This window comes from Parasteatoda tepidariorum, chromosome 4 (assembly GCF_043381705.1).
Source record: "Parasteatoda tepidariorum isolate YZ-2023 chromosome 4, CAS_Ptep_4.0, whole genome shotgun sequence".
Lineage (NCBI taxonomy): Eukaryota > Metazoa > Arthropoda > Arachnida > Araneae > Theridiidae > Parasteatoda > Parasteatoda tepidariorum.
The window spans coordinates 20,831,959-20,852,906 of record NC_092207.1 but is presented as its reverse complement, the minus strand read 5'-3'; positions in this window follow the sequence as shown (position 1 = coordinate 20,852,906).

The following is a 20,948-nucleotide window of genomic DNA, read 5'->3' as shown; positions in this document are numbered from 1 at the left end:
GACGCTTTTTAAAAATTTAACAATAAGCAAATTTTGGACAAATATAAATATAATGCAAAAATATGTAAAACTTTACGAAATAGCTCAGCCATTTATGATAGCATTTCCAAGTTCCTATATGGTTGAAGCCGGTTTCAGTCACGTAAATCCAATCTTAACTAAGAACAGAAATAAATTAAATGTGAAGTTTCGAAAAGATTTAAGATTAAAATTGATCAATTTTGAACCCAATATAAGAACCTTGCAAAAAAAAAATTATAATAATAAAAAAAACACCAGGCATTGATTAAGAAGCAATAAATCCGAAGTTACTTAACTTATTATTTCTACTTACTTANTATATTTCCATTCGAAAAAACCTTCTATGGGCCAATTATATTTCCTAGAACACTTTGCTATGAAGCCGTCTAAATCTTTACTAATTGAGGAAATGATAAAAGGTATTTATATTTCAACATTAATATATTTTTGATAAAACTATTGTTACACTATGTACTATTACTTTAATAAATGTTCGAAATCATAAAATAAATGTACAAACACGGTATCTAATAGAGTTTAATTTTAATTAAATTACTTTTATGGGGGTCGAGGGAGATTTCGAAAAATTATGTAGGGGTCGATGATCAAAAAAGTTTGGCAACCCCTGCTCTAAACACTACTAATCATGTTTACTCTATGAACCATAATGGCGAGTGCTAATTTCTATAGCTTGAGTTGTTTTCCAATTAAATGTCTCAAAACAGCAGTTATCATCTTCAAAAGTTTTCAAAAATTTTTTTTTTATTTCTGTAAAAAAATTTTCTGTATAGATAAAATTAAGCATAAGAAATGTAACTGACTATGAAAAAGTAATTAAATTGTTTTGCTCTAAACGTTACAAATTAGAAAAAAATACAATTATTCTGTAGCAAAAAAACTTTTAAATGTTTCCTTGCTTGAAACTAAAACAAAACATTTATTTCTTCTTATTAAATACACTTCGCCCCATTTTATGAACAATATTCACTTCCACTATTCAAAACCATATTAAAATGAATTATTGCAATGCCTAAAATTGCTGCCAGCTTATTCTTAAAATTTATTTTGAAACTCACATTCTTAAATAAATTGTTTGAAATAATAAACAGCTTATAGTCACAACATACAAAAATACAATATGAAGCACCGAATATATTTAGTATTTTCAAAAGAAGTTCTTCTAAGAAAATGAAGTAATTCTATAGCAAAGCACGAACTGCGAGGTAGACATATTTTAATTAGCAATATGGATGCACGTCGTGTTCAGAATATATCAAATCTTACATCACGAAGGGAGGAATAAAGAAATAATATTTACGACATGACCTGAAAAGTGTTACCGTAATATTATTCGGGTAATTTAAATGAAATGTAGCACTCTAAACAATGGCGTATATTATGCAAAATTAGCAAATACATTAATAACTTTCGATTTAATGATCGAATTTTCATGAGCAAGAAGTCAATAAAAATGGCTCACGTACTAGAAAGAATTTACCTAATACATGCTCATTAATTATTAATTAATTCCGATAGCATTTTGAGTTACGAAATCAGACACAAATACATACCTTAATCTCAGAATTAACTTGCCATTTTCTTTCTCAATCATTTTGATTTTTTAGCCCTAAAAATATTGCCGCAATGTAGAAAATAGGACTTTTTTTATAATTAAAAAAACTCCAAAATATGTAATTCTTGTAATTCGACAGCCAGAAAATATAAATAAAAGAATCAAAGGTGTCTCATCTGTTTCAAAGGGATAAAGTTGTAACATACCTAGGGGCCAATTTTTTTTAATTTTATCACCAACAAATTTATTCGAAAATCATGCTTCAATTATATTTTTCAATTAATGAAAACATAAATTATGACATTGAGTTAATAAAATGAACTAAAAATTAAACATAACACATCAAAGAGCACTAAAAAATTCATAAAAATAAAACAAAAACTCATGCACAAGGTACTTTTTGAAGTTTCGTTAGGGAAAGTTATTAACTTGTTCATTTCTTTGCTTACACCATAACTCATTTATTATTGAGATTAAAATTAAATTATTACTTGCTCTTAATTTTTAATTTCTTAATCATGGAATATTTTTGGAACAAAGGGAAATCAATTAAATTTTCAGAAAAGCTGACTTAACACTACAGCATAAAATTGTTTGCCTTCAAGTATGATGCGAATTTGCTATCACCTTAACAAAGAGCTAAACTGAACCACATTTCCGATCAATAAGTGCCATAGCACGAGAGTTGCTATTTATATTTCTGGCCTTGGCAACAGTAAGTGTTGCTAGGCGACCGCAGACGATTTTAATCGAAAGTTTGATATTTTTAAACATAAATTCAGCAGGCGATTTACCATTATAGCTTCATTTGTGTTGTTGACAGTAAATTGAAAAGTTCTTCTCTTTCAAAAAATGGAATTGAATCGAGAACATTTTCGTACCATTATTTTTCATAACTTTCTTTCAACGTGGATTGTCAAGACAAGAGTGCTTCGATGAACTTAATTCTTTATTCAGCGATAAAGCGCCATCCTACAGCACTGTAAGAAATTGGTATAACGAATTTAATCGTGGTCGATGTTCGATCCAGGACGAATCCCGTGCAGGTAGTCCAAAGGTAGCAGGTAGTTGTGCCAGAAAAGATCGATGCTGTGCGTGAACTGATAAAGCAAGATCGTCATGTGATCTTGCCGTGTTACCGTGAGATAGAGGCGTCTTTGGACATTAGTATGGCTAGCATCAATAAAATATTGCATGAACATTTGAGCGTAAAAAAAAATTGTGCGCGTTGGATCCCGCATAATCTGACAAACGCTCAAAAAAAGGCTCGTGTCGATTGGTGTTAGGAAATGTTGGAAAAATACGTTCAAGGTACATCAAAGGCTGTGTATAACATCTACACAGTGATATTTTGCCATTCTCCAGCATATGAGCCGGAAACAAAACAGCAATCAACTGTATGGGTCTTCCAAGACGAGGCAAAACCAACAAAAGTTGTTCGAGGAAGAAGCACATCGAAACAAATGATTGCCTGTTTCTTCGGCATTAACGGTCATGTGGCAACAGTGGCGTTAGAGCAACGCAGGACGGTCAATTCTGAATGGTACACGACCATTTGTTTGCCAGAAGTCATCGGAGAAATTCGAAAAAAGCAGAAGAACAGGCGAATCATTCTTCATCATGACAATGCGAGCTCTCACACATCGACTCAAACAAAGGCATTTCTGACGGAGCGAAAGATCGAACTGATGGGTCATCCGCCGTACAGCCCTGATTTGGCACCCAATGACTTCTTCTTATTCCCACACATCAAAAATAAATTACGTGGACAACGATTTTCGACCCCCGAAGAAGCGGTTGATGCATTCAAAACGCATGTTTTGGAGTTACCTCAATCGGACTGGAAAAAGTGCTTTGAAAATTGGTTCAAACGCATGCAAAAGTGTATTGATCATCATGGAGAATATTTTGAAAAACAATAAAACCAATTTCGATCCTACATATTTGTTTTTTCATTATTAGGCCAGAAATATAAATAGCAACCCTCGTATCATATAATAAAGTTTAAAAAGAACTATGTCATGGTTCAAGTAAACACCATATAAAGGTGGAGGCAAATTTAAAAGATATTTTGGTCGATAACACTTACCTAAATTTTTAACAAGCTATGAAGCGTAGCTATATTCGTAGCAATGTTAACCTTTACACATTACCAAAATACGTCAGCCTGTTTCCATCACTTTGTATTAGTTTTACTAAACAGCACTTTTTATTGCAAATTTTGACAATTTTTTTTTTAAAATTCAATCACTCAAATAACTCTCCAATACATACAATCTCTCTCTCGTATGCCTGTTAAGGTGGGTGCGATTGTTCTTGCTTTCCAGTGGCGCCATCTATGGCCAAGAATTCGACTTCTGCCACACCCATACATCACACCCGTTTATAGGGCGAACCCATTCATCCACATATCGTAATTTTGACCTGAATCAGAGAACGATCAATCTCCAATCCAGTACCCCCAGAGGTTTTGATTCGTTATGGGAGCATAGAGGACTTTGCAATTCGACACATTTAACAAACATCAGTCACCATTTACTACACGTGGGAGTCTTCGGCCGGCGGGGTTCGAACTCTTGGACATAGTTTCAGTGCCCTACCGATCAGACTATCCCGACCTGATATATACAATGCCTAAAAACAATAGTAATAAATAATTTTATTCCTTAATCCTCTGCTACGGGACATTTATTGAAGAAAAAAGTTTAAATATTTAAATTCGCAAATATACACATTTTCTATTTGAAGTAAGACATCAAACTGTGATGAATTTTTCCAAAGTTAGGTAACTTTTGTATACTTTTCAAATAGAAAAATTTTTTGATTATATTTTTAATGAATAAAATGATAGAAATGTGGACTGAGCAAATAATAGAAGTAGAAATATGAAGAGTGGTTTCAAAACAATTGTCTAGAACTAACGTACGTCAAAAAGTTAATAAAGCGCTTATTTTAAAAGCTTTCCCATCGTGTAAATTCGAAGGATTTCCATGTTAGATTAATTTATATATCCTTACTACCATTCTCATCAATAGAATCTTTAGTAGCTGTGGTGGTTCAGGGGATAGAGAGTTCGAATTCCAATAAGGTGAACCGGGTTCGACTCCCAGTGATGACTGGTCGATACGAATTCCGAGCCTGGCTCACACCGACCACAGTACTGAAGCAAAATATCCTCAGTGGTAGACAGATCATGATCTCCTTGCCGACAGGATAACCATTGAAGTTTCCGTGGTTTTCCTCTCCATGTAAAACAAATAAGGGATTAGTTCCAACAAAAAGTCTTCCATAAAGAGAAATCTCTCCCAATACCTGATCCAGATGTTCCATTGTCTTCTGGAATGGGTTCAAAATTAAAAGGCTACGGAGATGAACTTTAGTTGTCGTGAACTCAAAATTGGTTCAGCTCTTCAACTACGCGGTTATGAAATAAAGTAGAATTTGTATTCGTTTGCTGTCTTTTCGTATTTGTATCTGTATTAGCTTACCTTTTCCTACAAAATTATAAGCAATAATAAGGAACTACTCTATAATAGTGAACCATTACATACCGCAGTATAAGCAATGCTTAAAAGTTAGGTCTGCCACTTGTATAAAAACAAAACTTTTAAGCTTTTTAAACATATTTCCCGTTATTAATCACTTAAATCTGATTGGTTATTTTCCAGTAAATTGTTTGGTTAGACAAAATTTCGAGGCTTTCCTTTAATCATCGATGAGTTGGTCTCCAGGATTAAAGATGTTGTTTTATTTATGATAACCCGCAGAAAATACTCTAAATAAAATAAGTCTATATTTTTTTATTACGCATATTAGAAACCATGCACTTTCGTTTATACGCTATTAACTTGTTTAATTTGGATACAAAATGCATTCAGATAATTTTGTTTGTTTTTCGGTACCATTTTGTTTGCTGTTGCAATTAAACTCCATTAGCGACAGAAAAAAAGTCGCCAATTTTCGCCTAGATGCACCTCTAAATATATTTTTCCCGAAAGTTATCTAATGTTTTGTTAAAACCATCGCTATTAACGAACTTTTCGCTTCCTTTATTTCCTAGGTATACATACATTTAACAAAATATATAGTTGAAAAAGGTATTAAACATATTTTAAAATTGCTGCATTAAATGTTTTATTCCCTTAGTTGTTTGACGTTAACAGTAAAAGAAAAATCGTCACAATGGCTCACAAAAACTACAGGTAAGATCCATTTGCATTGCAGATAAAATATATAATCCAAATGGCTAATATCTCAGCTCAAATAGATGCTGCATTATCCGAAAGGAATGAGACGAACAAGTAATGCCAAACATTAAAGTTATGTNAGTAGTCGTAAAGCTAGAAATTGGGTCGGCTGTTCAACGACGGTTATAAAATAAAATAGAATCTTTAGTAGCTGTGGTGGTTCAGGGGATAGAGAGTTCGAATTCCAATGAGGTGAACCGGGTTCGACTCCCAATGATAGCTGGTCGATACGAATTCCGAGCCCAGCTCGCACTGACCACAGTGCTGGCGTAAAATATCCTCAGTAAGGATGAAAGATGCTGTTTTATTTATGGCACGCCGCAGAAAACCCTCTAAGTAAAATAAGTACATATATTTTTTTAATATGCATATTAGAACCATGCATTTTCGTTTATACGATATTTACTTATTTTATTTGGATACAAAATACATTCAAATTATTTTGTTTGCTTTTCGGCACCATTTTGTCTGCTGTTGCAATTAAACTCAATTAGCGACAAAAAAAGACGCCAATTTTCGCCTAGATGCACCTCTAAATACATTTTTCCCGAAAGTTTTCTAATGTTTTGTTAAAACCATCGCTATTAACGAACTTTTCGCTTCCTTTATTTCCTAGGTATACATTTAACAAAATATATAGTTGAAAAAGGTATTAAACATATTTTAAAATTGCTGCATAAAATGTTTTATTCCCTTAGTTGTTTGACGTTAACAGTAAAAGAAAAATCGTCACAATGACTCACAAAAACTACAGGTAAGATCCATTTGCATTGCAGATAAAATATATAATCCAAATGGCTAATATCTCAGCTCAAATAGATGCTGCATTATCCGAAAGGAATGAGACGAACAAGTAATGCCAAACATTAAAGTTATGTATATGCATTTCAACAAATGGTACGATTACGTAAACTGCCGGCATTTCACGCAACTTTCCGTTTCAACGTTTCAGTTTAGAATATTATTGATAAACCGTTATCTTCGCCAGATAAAATTGGGTATGATTTCGATTCTAAGCTAAATGCCCTATTACACAAATGGTTTTCAAAGTTAATGGCATATATTATTATTATTTTCAATTCTTATTGTAGTGGATTGTTTTAAATATTTTTCTACAAAATAATTATGATTACATATTATTTTAACTTTACATTTACATATAAAGGTTAAAGTTTAAAGGTTGAACTGATTAAGTCTTAATAACTGTTTTTAACAATAGCTTTTAAATAACATTAGAAAAGTAGTGTGTAAGATAAATTGGGAGCAGAGTTAAATGGCAAAATAGTCGGAATCGGGAATACTGATGCGAACTAAAAGGTTCTGCATAATTTAGAAAAGCGGATCAAACAGTGCTATAAGCTAAATGTAATTTAAAGAGAAAGAGAGGGAAACTAACTTCGGGATCGTTTATTTAAAAAATAAATAATGTTAGTAACACTGCTTGTTATATCTCACCGTAATAAATACTTAATGGGCCGGGATAGCCTGGTCGGTAGGGCGCTGGGCCCATGTCCGAGAATTCGTGGGTTTGAACCCCACCGGCCGATGACTCCCCGTGTAGTGAAGTGACTGATGCACGTTAAGTCTGTCGAGCCGCAAAAGTCCTCCGTGTTCTCATAAAAAATCAATACCTCTGGGGGTACTGGATTGGAGATCGATCGTTCTCTGATTCAGGTCAAAATTTCGATCTATGGATGTATGAATGGGTCCGCCCTATAAACGGGCATGAGGTATGGGTGTGACAGAAGTCGAATTCTTGGCCATAGGAAGAGCCACTGGAAAACAAGAACAATAGCATCTGCCTTAACAGGCATATGTCAACAGCAACAACGACCTCGGCTACTAAGGAGAGTTTAGACTTAAGGAACACGGTAGATATGTTCGTTATCTAGAATGCGATAAATTATCAATTATTGGACATAAATACAATTTCGACATGATTGAAAATTATTTCCAACCCAATCTCATCAGCTCATCTTGATGCCCAATAATATTTTTTTATTAATAAGAATATCGATTCCTTTGTTAACGATATGAGTTCCTCTCCACCCCTCCATAGCACGTGGAAATGCATTCTACCCTGATTTACTCTTCTCGAACCAAGCAGTTTTCCTTGTTTTGCTTCCTCATCTTTATTTATTTTTTTGTTTCACTCTCGGCTCCTGCAGTTTCTTTTCTATTCTTTGTCTGCATCTTTAAGTTCATTCCCCTGTGAGACATTATTCGAAATTACAAAGGACTTCAACCGCCATCTAATGCTTTTAGAAATTCAAATAAAACGTATAAATGATCCATGTTATCACGGGCTACTGGAGTCGGAAAGGCTTGTCTTACATATGATTCTTTTGGCCATGATGAAAGAATTGCCTCATCACGTTTGTGTAATCACGAAGCTGAAGAGGTTATGTAGTTTAGAAAAGAAGCTTCCGATGTGCCGTTAATAGATATTATTCAAAAAATATTATTTTTCGAATAAGAATTGGAGTTATATTACCTTTTATTTTCAATAACAATAGATTAAAACTGAAAATAAATCAAATTTCTTTCTTCCTTTAACGAGTGTTGTTCTGTTTCCGCTCAATTGGAAGTATAATTTCGAGTAATCAAGTTAACCCCTTCCTTCTCGCTCCCATGAAAATGACGGGATGAGGTTTCGCCCTCTATTTCTCGCTCCCGTGATATTTCCGAGCTGGAGTGTTCAATAGTAACGCTCCAATAAAAATATAACTAATTAATTTCTTCGGAAAACATTTTATTTCTCATTTTACACACCAGATGGCAGTACCAGGATTTTTAAGGTAGTTGTAGATAGATAGTTTATTTTACTAGATGTCAGCACTAATGAAATACGTGTGTTTGTGATTGGATAAAAAATAGGCACTTTTATGACGGTTTTCTTGAAAATTAATCGATCGTCAAGGGGTTAAGGAATACATGTACTTTTCCCGTTTTTAAGATAATTTAATACCATAAATTTAAAATAATTCAATACAATACAACAATGTACTAATGTATTCTATTTTTAACTAAAAACGAATATTGTAACTTTCAAGAATTGAGAAATCTTTATTAAATATCAATTAAGAATTAAATACATCTTTAAAATAATGAACTAAAAATAACTAATTAAAATAAATGCACTATAAAGTAAGGAAAAACAATTTAAACAATAATTATTTTTTTATGTACCTAGGGTCAATCAAACTACATAGAATTAACTATACCCCGAGCAGTGACTTAGAGTTTAACGTTTCTCAATTTTAAGGGTTATTTCAAAAAGCAATTACAGTGGCTCCTTTTCTGAAAATAATCACCCTCAAAAGTGCACTTTAGGGAATAGAGCACGAAGCAACAGAAATGCTACCTGACATTAAAAAAAACTATTGTACTTTAACAGTTTATCACTTTCGAATGGCGGAAAATACAAGTTTCTTTTGTTGTATTTTTAAAGCTGCATTTACTTTTAGTTTTGTTCTGAAGTTTCTTTTTAACTTACTTAACTTAAGAACCAGTTGATATACATTTCCCATTCATATACTTTTTTTTTTAAGTAATGAAAAATATTTTGCTTTTATATCATGATTATTGACGTCACAGATTATTCTAATCACAAATTGGGATTTACTTTTTTTTTAGATAGGCTGTGCATTTTTAGATAGGCTTATTTAAATGTCCTGTTAAATCTTAAATAATATTTCCTTCGAGATAAATAAATGTATCATGGTCATTATTTGTGTTTTACTGGATTTTTCCTTTAGTTTTAAGACAGATTTAGTTTAAAGCGCTATTTTCTACTCAGTATAGCATTTGAGTTATTTAAATCTGTAATTAACCAGCTATCTATCCATAAGAATCTTACTAACTGATTATAAAATTCCGTTTTCTCGTTTAAATAATTCAATATTTATTGATTTAACAGTTCTCTATAAATACGAGGTGCGCTGTATTTATTTTTGATAATATTAAGTGTTTATTACGGTGAGATGTAACAGGCAGTGCTACTAACATTATTTATTTTTTAAGTAAACGATCCCGAAGTTAGTGTTCCTCTCTTTTTCTTTAAATCTGAGTGAGCTTACAGTACTGTTTGAACAGTTTTTCTAAATTATGCATAACCTTTCAGTTTGCAACAGTATACCCGTATCATGGTCTCTTTTTTTCTATCATGTATCAGTATCAGTAAATGTATCGTGGTCACTTTTTTTGTTTTACTGGATTTCTCTTTTAGTTTTAAGACAGATTTAGTTTAAAGCGCCATTTTCTACTCAGTATGGCATTTGAGTTACTTAAATCTGTAATTAATCAGCTATCTATCCATAAAAATCTCATTAACTGATTGTAAAATTCCGTTGTTTTCCCGTTCAGATAGTTCAATCCCAAGGCTATCCCGATCCTTGCCAAGGTCGTACTGGCAAGGTATTCGGTAAAGGCCCCAGCGATTTTCAATGCTGATTGGATCCTTATGAGACTAAAATTTAATCTTGTTAACAGGCCTGACAGGATATGCTATTTGCAATTTTGCTTCAAAAGGAAGAAAAAAAAACGGTAAAGAAACAAGCTCACTGTAAGGTTTATAAGAAAAGGGGAGTTTAGGTCTACTGAGTTTACCAAGAGTTGAATCTACCCTAGAAGGGTTTAATCAACGGTTACAAGCAAACTAGTGGAGGAAGCTAAGTTTGGAGTTTAAAGAGGAGTCAGAGAAAGGTTAAAAGAGCGGAAATAAAAGCATTAATTGCAGATATTTCCTGACAATTAAGATGATTAGAATAAACATGGGGGGATAAATAGGCGGCAAAATGATTACGATAAACATAGGTGAAAAAATGATCAAGATGCTTAGTTTCAAGAACTTTTTTAATAAGGTAGAGTAATATTAATTCCTGCGTCTAGTGTAAATGGAATATCTGGGTCAGCTGTGTTGAAAACAGAAAGCAACTCTTAAAAATCTGTATCACAGACTAAGACATTTTTTTCCCCCACTATGAGAATTTGAACTTTTTTTCTTTTTTGAAATAATGCAGGTTAGATGCGTCTTCCATACATTTAACCTTTGTTTTGACTCATCTTTTTTTTTAAAACTCCGAACTAAACATCCTTCCCACACTTGTTGATAGTTACGGATAACCCTTTGATAGTTAATTCAACTCACTGGACACAAAATCCCCGCTTCCTCTAATCTTTTTAATCCCTACAAGTGATCTCAGTACTTAACCGTGTTTTTTTCTCCCATATGTTACAAAATTGTTAATATCCTATCCAAGTTCGATTTTAAAGACATTTTTAGGAATGTCAGGAATGTTGAATTTTCTTCAGGAATTTTATTTATTTTTAATAGGAATTTATTTAATTAAGAAATTAAATATTTCAAGAGAATCTCACTTCATGCCTCATCTAAAAATCACCAGATCATTAAAAATTAACCGTCTAATACAATTTAGCCATAAAATAGTTGAAGCAATCATAAAAATCATCGTTGACAATTCACTTGACATAATGGAATTTTTACTGTCGGAAGTTAGAAAATTGATGGCTTCTGTAATTAACTTTATAGCACGGTATACGATCGCCAAGGAAAAGCAAATTTGTTCACGTGGGAAATATTTGATTGAAACTAATGATCCTAGCAGTATTATCTCTATTCGAAACAGTATATTTAGAATAAACTGTTTCGTATGAAAGCACATTATTAATTATGGATTTATAATTCTATAATTAAAATATTTTTAGCTATTGTCAAAAAAATATTTCTTTTTTTATTATTGGAGGTTCTTATTAGCTTAGCTTTGCGGTATAATAAAAACAAATAATTATTTTATTTCCTTAATTTGTTTACCATTACCACGAATTATTACCATTTATCCACTAATTTTGCTTTTAGTACATGCTTATATTTTCATTTCAACTAGTACTTATTACTAAAATTAATTAAACATCATTGACATCAATAATAATATTGACGTTTTTTTACGTTTATCCTCAACGAATAATTACCATTTTTCCATTAATTTTGATTTTTAATACAGAACATATTTTATTTCAATTACCGTTCATTTTCAAATTATTAAGTTTTTAAGTAACATGTTTTAAAAGAAGAACTAATAAAAACAAAATAAACATATAGTTTCAGTTAAACTTAGAAATAATAGCTTAGTTCACATATTCTGCAATGATTACGTCAATCATTCAGATAAACTGATATAATGAATAAAAAATAATTAAATGTCACGGAACGCGCAATAAACAAAGTTGTTTTTAGAGCTACTCGTATAAGCTTGCTAACTGTTATTAAAATATTTTTAAAAAATTTTTTCCAATGACCACCTGTGTTAGCATCCGTCAATTCAGGCATTTACAGGGCGATTTTGTTGGTCTCTCTTTCAGGGACACCATATTAGGTGGGCTAACGTCGCTCCCACAGTGAGGACAGATAGTACAGAGAAGGAAAGTACATCCATGCCTTGCCCGGGATTCGAACCCAGAACCTTTCTGATACAAGGACAGTTCCCTGCAGCCCTACACAGGCCGGTCGGCTATTTTACAAAACTGAAACGATTATATTTACAGTGATTTGTTTATTTATTTTGAAACAATAGCTAATGCTAAACCAATAAGAAAATTCTCTCCCTGCATAAAAATGTAATTAAAAATTTTAAAATTGGTTTAGTCTTCATGTTAAAGATCGTATTTTTAGAGTCTACAATTTACCCGAAGACCGATATGCGTACATACAAGTACACACACATTATTTATTTCATTTTATGTATTGATGTATAGATTATTATAATTCTATAATAATGTGAGATTCCATTAAATATGTTGTACAAGTTTTCCTGGCGCAGGTTAGGGTAGTTAACTTTTAATAATAAACTGAAGAGTTCGTGTCTGTGCTTGTTTCTTGACTCCAGAATTCTTCGTTGTGCAACTGTCTTGAAATATGGACAGCAGCTTCAAGGTACTAAATCCAAAAATTTGTCCAAACTTTTCAACTAGAACTTATGGGAGAGCCATTTAAAAAAAGGATATTGTATAAGCATTAGACATTGTTTTAAATTAAGCAATAGACTATTCGATTGCTAGATTACTCTATTTGATCAAGAAAGAATTTAAATATTAAAGTGCGTGCAATGAATTTATTCAATTTCTTTCTTTTATTTGCCAGTCTCTTACAAATGAAGTCTCTCTCAAAAATAGTTTTCAGTAAAGTACTGCTGCAGCTGAATGATTGTATTCTAAAGTCATGTGGTTCATAGAGGGGATGACTGAGTACTTGCCTGGTCATCAATATATACAATTTTTAAGAAATACCCCCTTCCAAAACAAGGGTCTTGGTAAGAGATTTAAAATATACCCACAATTTTTTACTTAATCATAAATAAAAAGTCGAAATAGAAAATCATATTCTCTGTGTCCAGGGGATGCCTCTCATTAAAATTGACTTAAAAAATTAAAATTTTAAATTATTTTTTATGGTGGGAAGTAAATTAACTTCCTATCATAATTTTTATAACATATCTGGTAAATGGCTATTCTAAATTAAGTGTTGAGTATATGACATTGTTTGGCCTTTCTATTTATCAGAGTTTGATTCTTACTTCGATGAGACATGTTTTCATGGGATACGCTGGCTTTTCGATTTGTTTCCACTCCCCGGGGGGCTGTTGAGAATGTCAACGCCTGGAATGAAATGGAATCGCTGTCCCTCCGAGGAACTACACTGACTTTTCAACATTTGGTGTCGGTATATACAGTTAGATGTGTTTAATAATTGTTGCTGCGTTTGTGAAATATAAACGGTTACTCTTCCCCACTTTCATAAATAGGCAGTCATCTTCAAATTCAAAAATAAGGAATCGAAGAATAAGAATTTTTTCAATAATTTTACATTTATCTTTGGAATCCTGCAAATTGCTTTATTAGTTAAGTTAAAAATAATGTTTGAATGTTTAAAAGTGAAGTGTTAAATAACCTCGCCTCCTCGACTGGCGTTCCCTCGGCAGCATTACAGTTACAAGAAGGGAATTATTGAGATCTCTCCAACTATAGTGGCTAAGAGGTTATCATCTATAGTGGAATAGCAACTAGTAGAGTTGCGACGAAATATGGGCATACTGAGTTGCGTTGCCGGGAGGCAATACTAATCCTACTACATACGTAATCTCATGAGACAGTTAACACTTTTTTCCCTATTTCACAAAATTAAATAATGTCTTTTTTACCAATAATCTGTTTTGACTTCATTTGTTAGTTCGTCAGCCTTATTCGTATCTTATATTCATTTCTCTCAAATTATCACTTCGAGCAGCCAACAAGCTGGTAAGAAAAATGTCGCAAATCATTCAGAAAATCATTTAAAAGTTTTTGTAAGTAAAAAAATTTTCTGTTCTATTTTTCGGTGTTTAAAAAATTATTCCAGCATAGAAAAAAAAGAAAAGGAGCAAGAAAGCAGTTGCCATCATTAGTAGAAATGCTTAACCGGGGCAACTCTGCTAAGACTTGATCATGCCCTATTAAAAGAAAACGAAACTAATAACTTTCAATCATTTTTTCAATTTTAAATTCAATATTACAGAAGAAATAAGTAAATAATTGGAATTATTTTAGCTGTCGTCGGTATACAACTTTAAGTTTTTTGCATGATTTTGTAGAGCTGTTCAGTACTGGTTTACTGATTTTTTTTCTTTCTTTTCATTTACACCGTTCGAAGAACGAATATTGAGCTAGATTTACAGGCATCANTTTGTTTCTACTCCCCCGGGGGGGGGGGCTGTTGAGAATGTCAACGCCTGGAATGAAATGGAATCGCTGTCCCTCCGGGGAACTACACTGACTTTTCAACATTTGGTGTCGGTATATACAGTTAAAGTCAAGATGTGTTTAATAATTGTTGCTGCGTTCGTGAAATATAAACGGTTACTCTTGAAGTCATTCTCGAGTTAAAAAATAAAAAATCAAAGAATAAGAAATTTTTAAATAATTTTACATTAATCTTTGGAATCCTACAAATTTAATGTTGAAAAGTGAAGTGTTAAATAACCTCGCCTCCTCGACTGACGTTCCCTCGGCAACATTACAGTTAAAAGAAGGGAATTATTGAGATCTCTCCAACTGTAGTGGCTAAGAGGTTATCATCTATAGTGGAAAAGCAACTAGTAGAGTTGCGACGAAATATGGGCATACTGAGTTGCGTTGCTGGGATGTAATACTAATCCTAATACATACGTAATCTCATGAGACAGTTAACACTTTTTCCCCTATTTCACAAAATGAAATAATGTCTTTTTTACCAATAATCTGTTTTGACTTCATTTGTTAGCTCGTCAGCCTTATTCGTATCTTATATTCATTTCTCTCAAATTATCACTTCGAGCAGCCAACAAGCTGGTAAGGAAAATGTCGCAAATCATTCAGAAAATCATTTAAAAGTTTTTGTAAGTAAAAAAATTTTTTGTTCTATTTTTTGGTGTTTAAAAAATTATTCCAGCTTAGAATTGCTTGAGAACATGAGATTATACGAAAAAGTTAATCGAATAATTATCCTTCCGGCTCACTTAACTTGCTATTTTTTATATAGGTTTAATAATTAAGCAATTAAGATATTTGACGTCTTTATGTTCAATTAATTCTTTAAAGAAAATATGTGATAAAAAAGAAAGTTTCCAGACCAATGGAACGAAAGCGGCCATGGGGTCAGCTGTACGCAGTGGTCTCCTTACTTCCTAGATAAACTTGTACCAATCGAAAATGGATGGTCATCAAGCCACCATCGGTGAATATGACCACATTCGTTACAATGACAAATCAGATCCATCACGGCTTATCAATATTTTCAAATCAGGCTGTTTCTCTGAATGAGAAGATGTTTTCTATACAATATCCTGATGTTTTCATGCAAATCTATATATATTTTGATTATATCATTTAATGTATACTATTTCCATAAATCATAATTTATATATCACTTGAATATATCATTTGAGAACCTCACATGATACACTATTTAGCAATCATGACTCTTTTAGTAATTATTTAAATATCATTGCGAGATAGAAAACTGATTTTGAAGTTAAAAATATTCGAAATTCTTCAAAAGATTATATTTATTCTTCCGAAAATATCTCTATCTAAAAAACATTTTGAATTCCACCTCTATTTGATAAAAAAAGAAGTTTATTTCACGTACTTGCAAAAAAAAAAGTTTATTTAACGTTTATTGCACGTACAAAATCAACGTTAACGCTTTAGCATGGGGGAATTATCTCTCCAAATTAGAAATATAAATTATCTGAAACAATATATTTATCATGTTTATAGCATTTTGTTTCATAAAATGTGTTTCCATTAAACTAAATAATTTAAAAATCGACGGTATTAGAAATGAAAAGAAATAGTTATGCATTGAAGCACAAAATCATTTGAAAAGTGTTACGAATTCATTTAGAAGAAACGTAAAAAAACGTCCTACTATTATAAACGCAAAATATGATTATTTAACTCAGGTAATAAATAAATATGGACATAGAAAAGCTATGTACTAAGAAGCGAAATTAATCAAGTAAAGGTACTAATTCATATAGAGAAACTACTATTAATCCCCATACTATTACTGATGTTATTGATGCCTAATTGACCTTTGAAATATGTTTTAATTGAAAGCAAAAAAATCTAAGCTTTGCACTAAAAAGCAAAGTTTATGGAGAAAAGATACTTATTCGTTTTGGGAAACCGTAAAAAATTGCTATATTATTATTATTAACGTCAAATGCTTAGCTAATTTTGGAAAAAAATGTATAATACTGAAAAGGTACCAGAAAAAGTTTACTTGATAGATGTAAATTTTTATAATCAAGAGTTGGCCGAAATCAATAGCATTATGCCAGTGATATTGAATGCAGTCTTTATTTCGATTGGATGCTCTGCAATAAACATGTTTTGATGAATTCTCAATATAAAGCCACCAGGAAGAGTAACAAATAATATGAAATAAGTAATAAGAAGCTAAATCAAAATAATTAAATCAATAGAAACTACACTTCCAGAAGAAAAATGCGCTATGTAGCAGAAATTCCAACAAGAAATTGAAACCAGAAGAATAAAAAAATGAGAAAATGAAAAAAAAAAGAAAAATATGACAACCGAAGCTGACGTCGTCGGGGGGTACCAGCCCCGGAAATCATAAATGCAAAACCTTTTCTATAGAGAGAGCACGACAAATGTCTAAATTGCTCTCTCTGTACCCCAAAGGCTTTGCCAAAGTCCAGGTCGAGAGAAAGTTTCAATACAGATCACAAAAACCAAATACCGAAGTATAATACCTAAACCAATACAAAAGAATACAATGTTCAAAAACTTACTCCAAATTGATAAATCACAAAACCAAAATAAACAACATACTACAAAGCCTCAACTGAAAAATTAACGAAAAAACAACTCCCTTTAATTTAATGCGCAGAAGGAAGAAAAAAGAAAAGGAGCAAGAAAGCAGTTGCCATCATTAGTAGAAATGCTTAACCGGGGCAACTCTGCTAAGACTTGATCATGCCCTATTAAAAGAAAACGAAACTAATAACTTTCAATCATTTTTTCAATTTTAAATTCAATATTACAGAAGAAATAAGTAAATAATTGGAATTATTTTAGCTGTCGTCGGTATACAACTTTAAGTTTTTTGCATGATTTTGTAGAGCTGTTCAGTACTGGTTTACTGATTTTTTTTCTTTCTTTTCATTTACACCGTTCGAAGAACGAATATTGAGCTAGATTTACAGGCATCAAAAATACACACAGTATCTTTTAACTTCTATATCCCCAATATAATATTCCGTTAAAGTATATCTTGTGACTGAATGATATGTGACTGAATGGTTTTCAGATTTACTTGCTGATTGTCACACTTCTCTGTCACTGCTTATCACTTTCTATACTGTTCTATTAAGGGTAGATAAAGGCATGTATTGCATTTTGTAGTTTTGCTTTCATTATCTTACAACATAATCCCTCATTAAGGCAAAATGTATATCAGAGGTTTCTAATATGCAATAAAAAATAACATTGCAGAACCAATGTTTTCGTCAGTGTATGCATATACTGAATTAGTTGCTGCAATGATCATGGAAACTCCACTAAAAATTAATTTAATGAATTAATTAAAAATTAATTAATTTCAGAACTTACAATACTTACGCTTCTTGGAAAACTTTTTCCTGTTTTGTTTATATATTTAGAATTATCTAAAATTAAATTAATAAGTCATTAAAAAGCCTTATTTTTTTTTTAAATATATCTTAAAGTTTGATATGATTTTTTTAGTGATTTTCAGTAATTATAATTTTATACACAAAGACACTCTATTTTTTTTTCATTAATTACTTTGCATTCAAACTCTTTACCAAATTTTATTTTGATGCATTAAATAGTTCTTCAGAGAAGTGTGCCAAAAGGATTCAAATTTGGCGAGTACATTAAAACATTACTTCGCATTGAAAAAAAAATATAAAAAAACATTGTATTGAAAAGAAAATCATATTGTATGGAAAAAATAGTACATAACATTAAAAACCGTTACACTGAATTGTATTAAAAATCATTACTATAAACTAAAAAAAAGAAATTGAAACTTGAATTTTATTATAAAATTCAAACCATGAACTGAATTAAGAAAACTAGCTTACTGTATTAATTCAAAATATTTTAGTGCATTGAAATCATTTATAAAAATATTTTTCAAAAATTTTGTCGATAATCAGCAATTGGTACCCTGAATCTTGAAAATTCCCTTTTTATCTAAAGTTGATGATTTTCAAAATATTTAACTACAAAATAAATATAAACACTCCATAGAAGTGCTAAAACATAATTTGAAGCATTTCTATACCTCAATAATATTTAGTGTTTGAAATAATGCATGCATGTATATATAGTATATTGTTCCACAAATTATTTTAAAGAAACCAGTGAAATATGAGAATTTTTTTTTTAATTTTAAAATGCCAATTGATAATAGAAATTGATAAAACTTGACGTGCTGTCATGAATACGAAAAGGAAGAAGCTGAGTTACCATGGTAACAACTAAAGATTTTTAAAACGATTTTAGAGAGGAGGGTGACACGGAAGTTTGAAAAGTCTTCATGTCCAGATGTAAATTTAGGTAAAAAGGAAATCGAATATTTTTCTTTGAGAGGGTTTACAAGCTTAGAACTCTTATACCACATATGGCATATTTTCTTTAGCATTTTATAATGCTAAAGAAAATATGCTGAGATTTTTAATACTTGGTTTAGTTTAAAATTTAACATTATTTTTAATTTAGTGTAATTTGCTAAGATATAAGAAATGGACCTATTAAAAAGTTTGTTTTAAAAGATTATTTTTAATTTTCTTCATTTTTTTTCCTTCCTTCTTTTCATTGATGATATTCGTTACAGTTAGTTATATCGTGAGTTTATACTAAATGATCAATGTTAAATAGGACAAGAATAGAAGAACAATGTAGAAATTCTGTAACATTTTCTTAACAGAAAAAACTTAATTCTGGAACTTCGATTATGCATGTTTTATATGATAATTGCCAAAATATCTCAAATTATAAAATCACCTTCAGAGGTAACATTAATGTTTCGAATGAAAATAAATGGATAGCTAAAAACAATAAGGCTGAATAACAAAACTAGAAAAAAAGCAAAAGCCGGAAAAAATCAAAAGATTAAAGTAGCTGACAAAAATTAAAAAAAAGTGTGAAAAAAAACTGGCAGAACCGCAGTGGCCAAGAGAAAAATCAGGGCAGAATGCACTTCCACCGATTTTGGAAATGTAGTGAGACATGAGTTCCTTCTGTAATGTTAAAATCCCTTTTTTATGAATTTTACAGTATCTTTTGCAAACATTTATACAACAAATACTTAATAAACATTTTGCACATAATTATGCAAATAAAATATCCGAAGATAATTTTATGAAAATTATATCTTACTTTTTGATAAAACTACTTGAAGATTTCTTTAAAATCTAGTATTCAGCCAATTAAACAATATAATTTAAAAATATATAAAAAATAGCGAAACTTAAAACTCAATATTTTTTATCATTGTTAAATTAAAAAGTAAAAAAATATTAAATGCATTGAGGTTCGAAAAGATGATTCCTTAACGAAAATTAGCATTAAAACGTGAGAACTCTATATAGTGCAAGGAGGGAATATTCACTCATAACTAATTAATATGGCACTATTCAATGATATATAAAACCTCATTACTTAAAAAAAAAACTATGAAGATAGTAATAAAAGTGAACATATTTCGAGAGCACAAAAATAGTCGCCCTTTCTCGAAAAATATAAAATTAAGAAATTAAGAAAACAAAAGTAATTTAACAGAAAACGTAAAGCTTCCAACCAAAAAAACAAGGAAAATGACGGTGATGAAACCGACCTAAAAAACCACAGCGGCCGAGAGAAGCAAATCAAGGCAAAATACATCATTCACGTCTGGCGAGTCGTCAGATTGAGCACTCCCACTGTTTTACACTTAAACATGCCGGTTTTTATTGATATTTTCATATTTTTAGAAACAAAAGTTTTATATCGATTATCAAGTAAATATTTTAGCTTCACTTTGAAGAAAATAAAGTTTTATATCCTTAAGTATATCTTTCAGCTTCAATTTGAAGCAAATGAAGTTTATCAAATATATCTTTCAGCTTTGAGGCAAATGAAGTTTATATCATCAAATATATCTTTCAGCATTGAAGCAAATGAAGTTTTATATCATGAAATATATCTTTCAGCTTTAAAATCTTTCAGCCTTGAATCAAATGAAGTCTTATATCATCAAGTATATCTTTCAGCTTTGAAGCAAATGAAGTTTTATACCATCAAGTATATCTTTCAGCTTCAATTTGAAGCAAATGAAGTTTTATCAAATATATCTTTCAGCTTTGAAGCAAAGGAAGTTTTATATCATCAAATATATCTTTCAGCATTGAAGCAAATGAAGTTTTATATCATGAAATATATCTTTCAGCTTTAAAATCTTTCAGCCTTGAAGCAAATGAAGTCTTATATCATCAAGTATATCTTTCAGCTTTGAAGCAAATGAAGTTTTATACCATCAA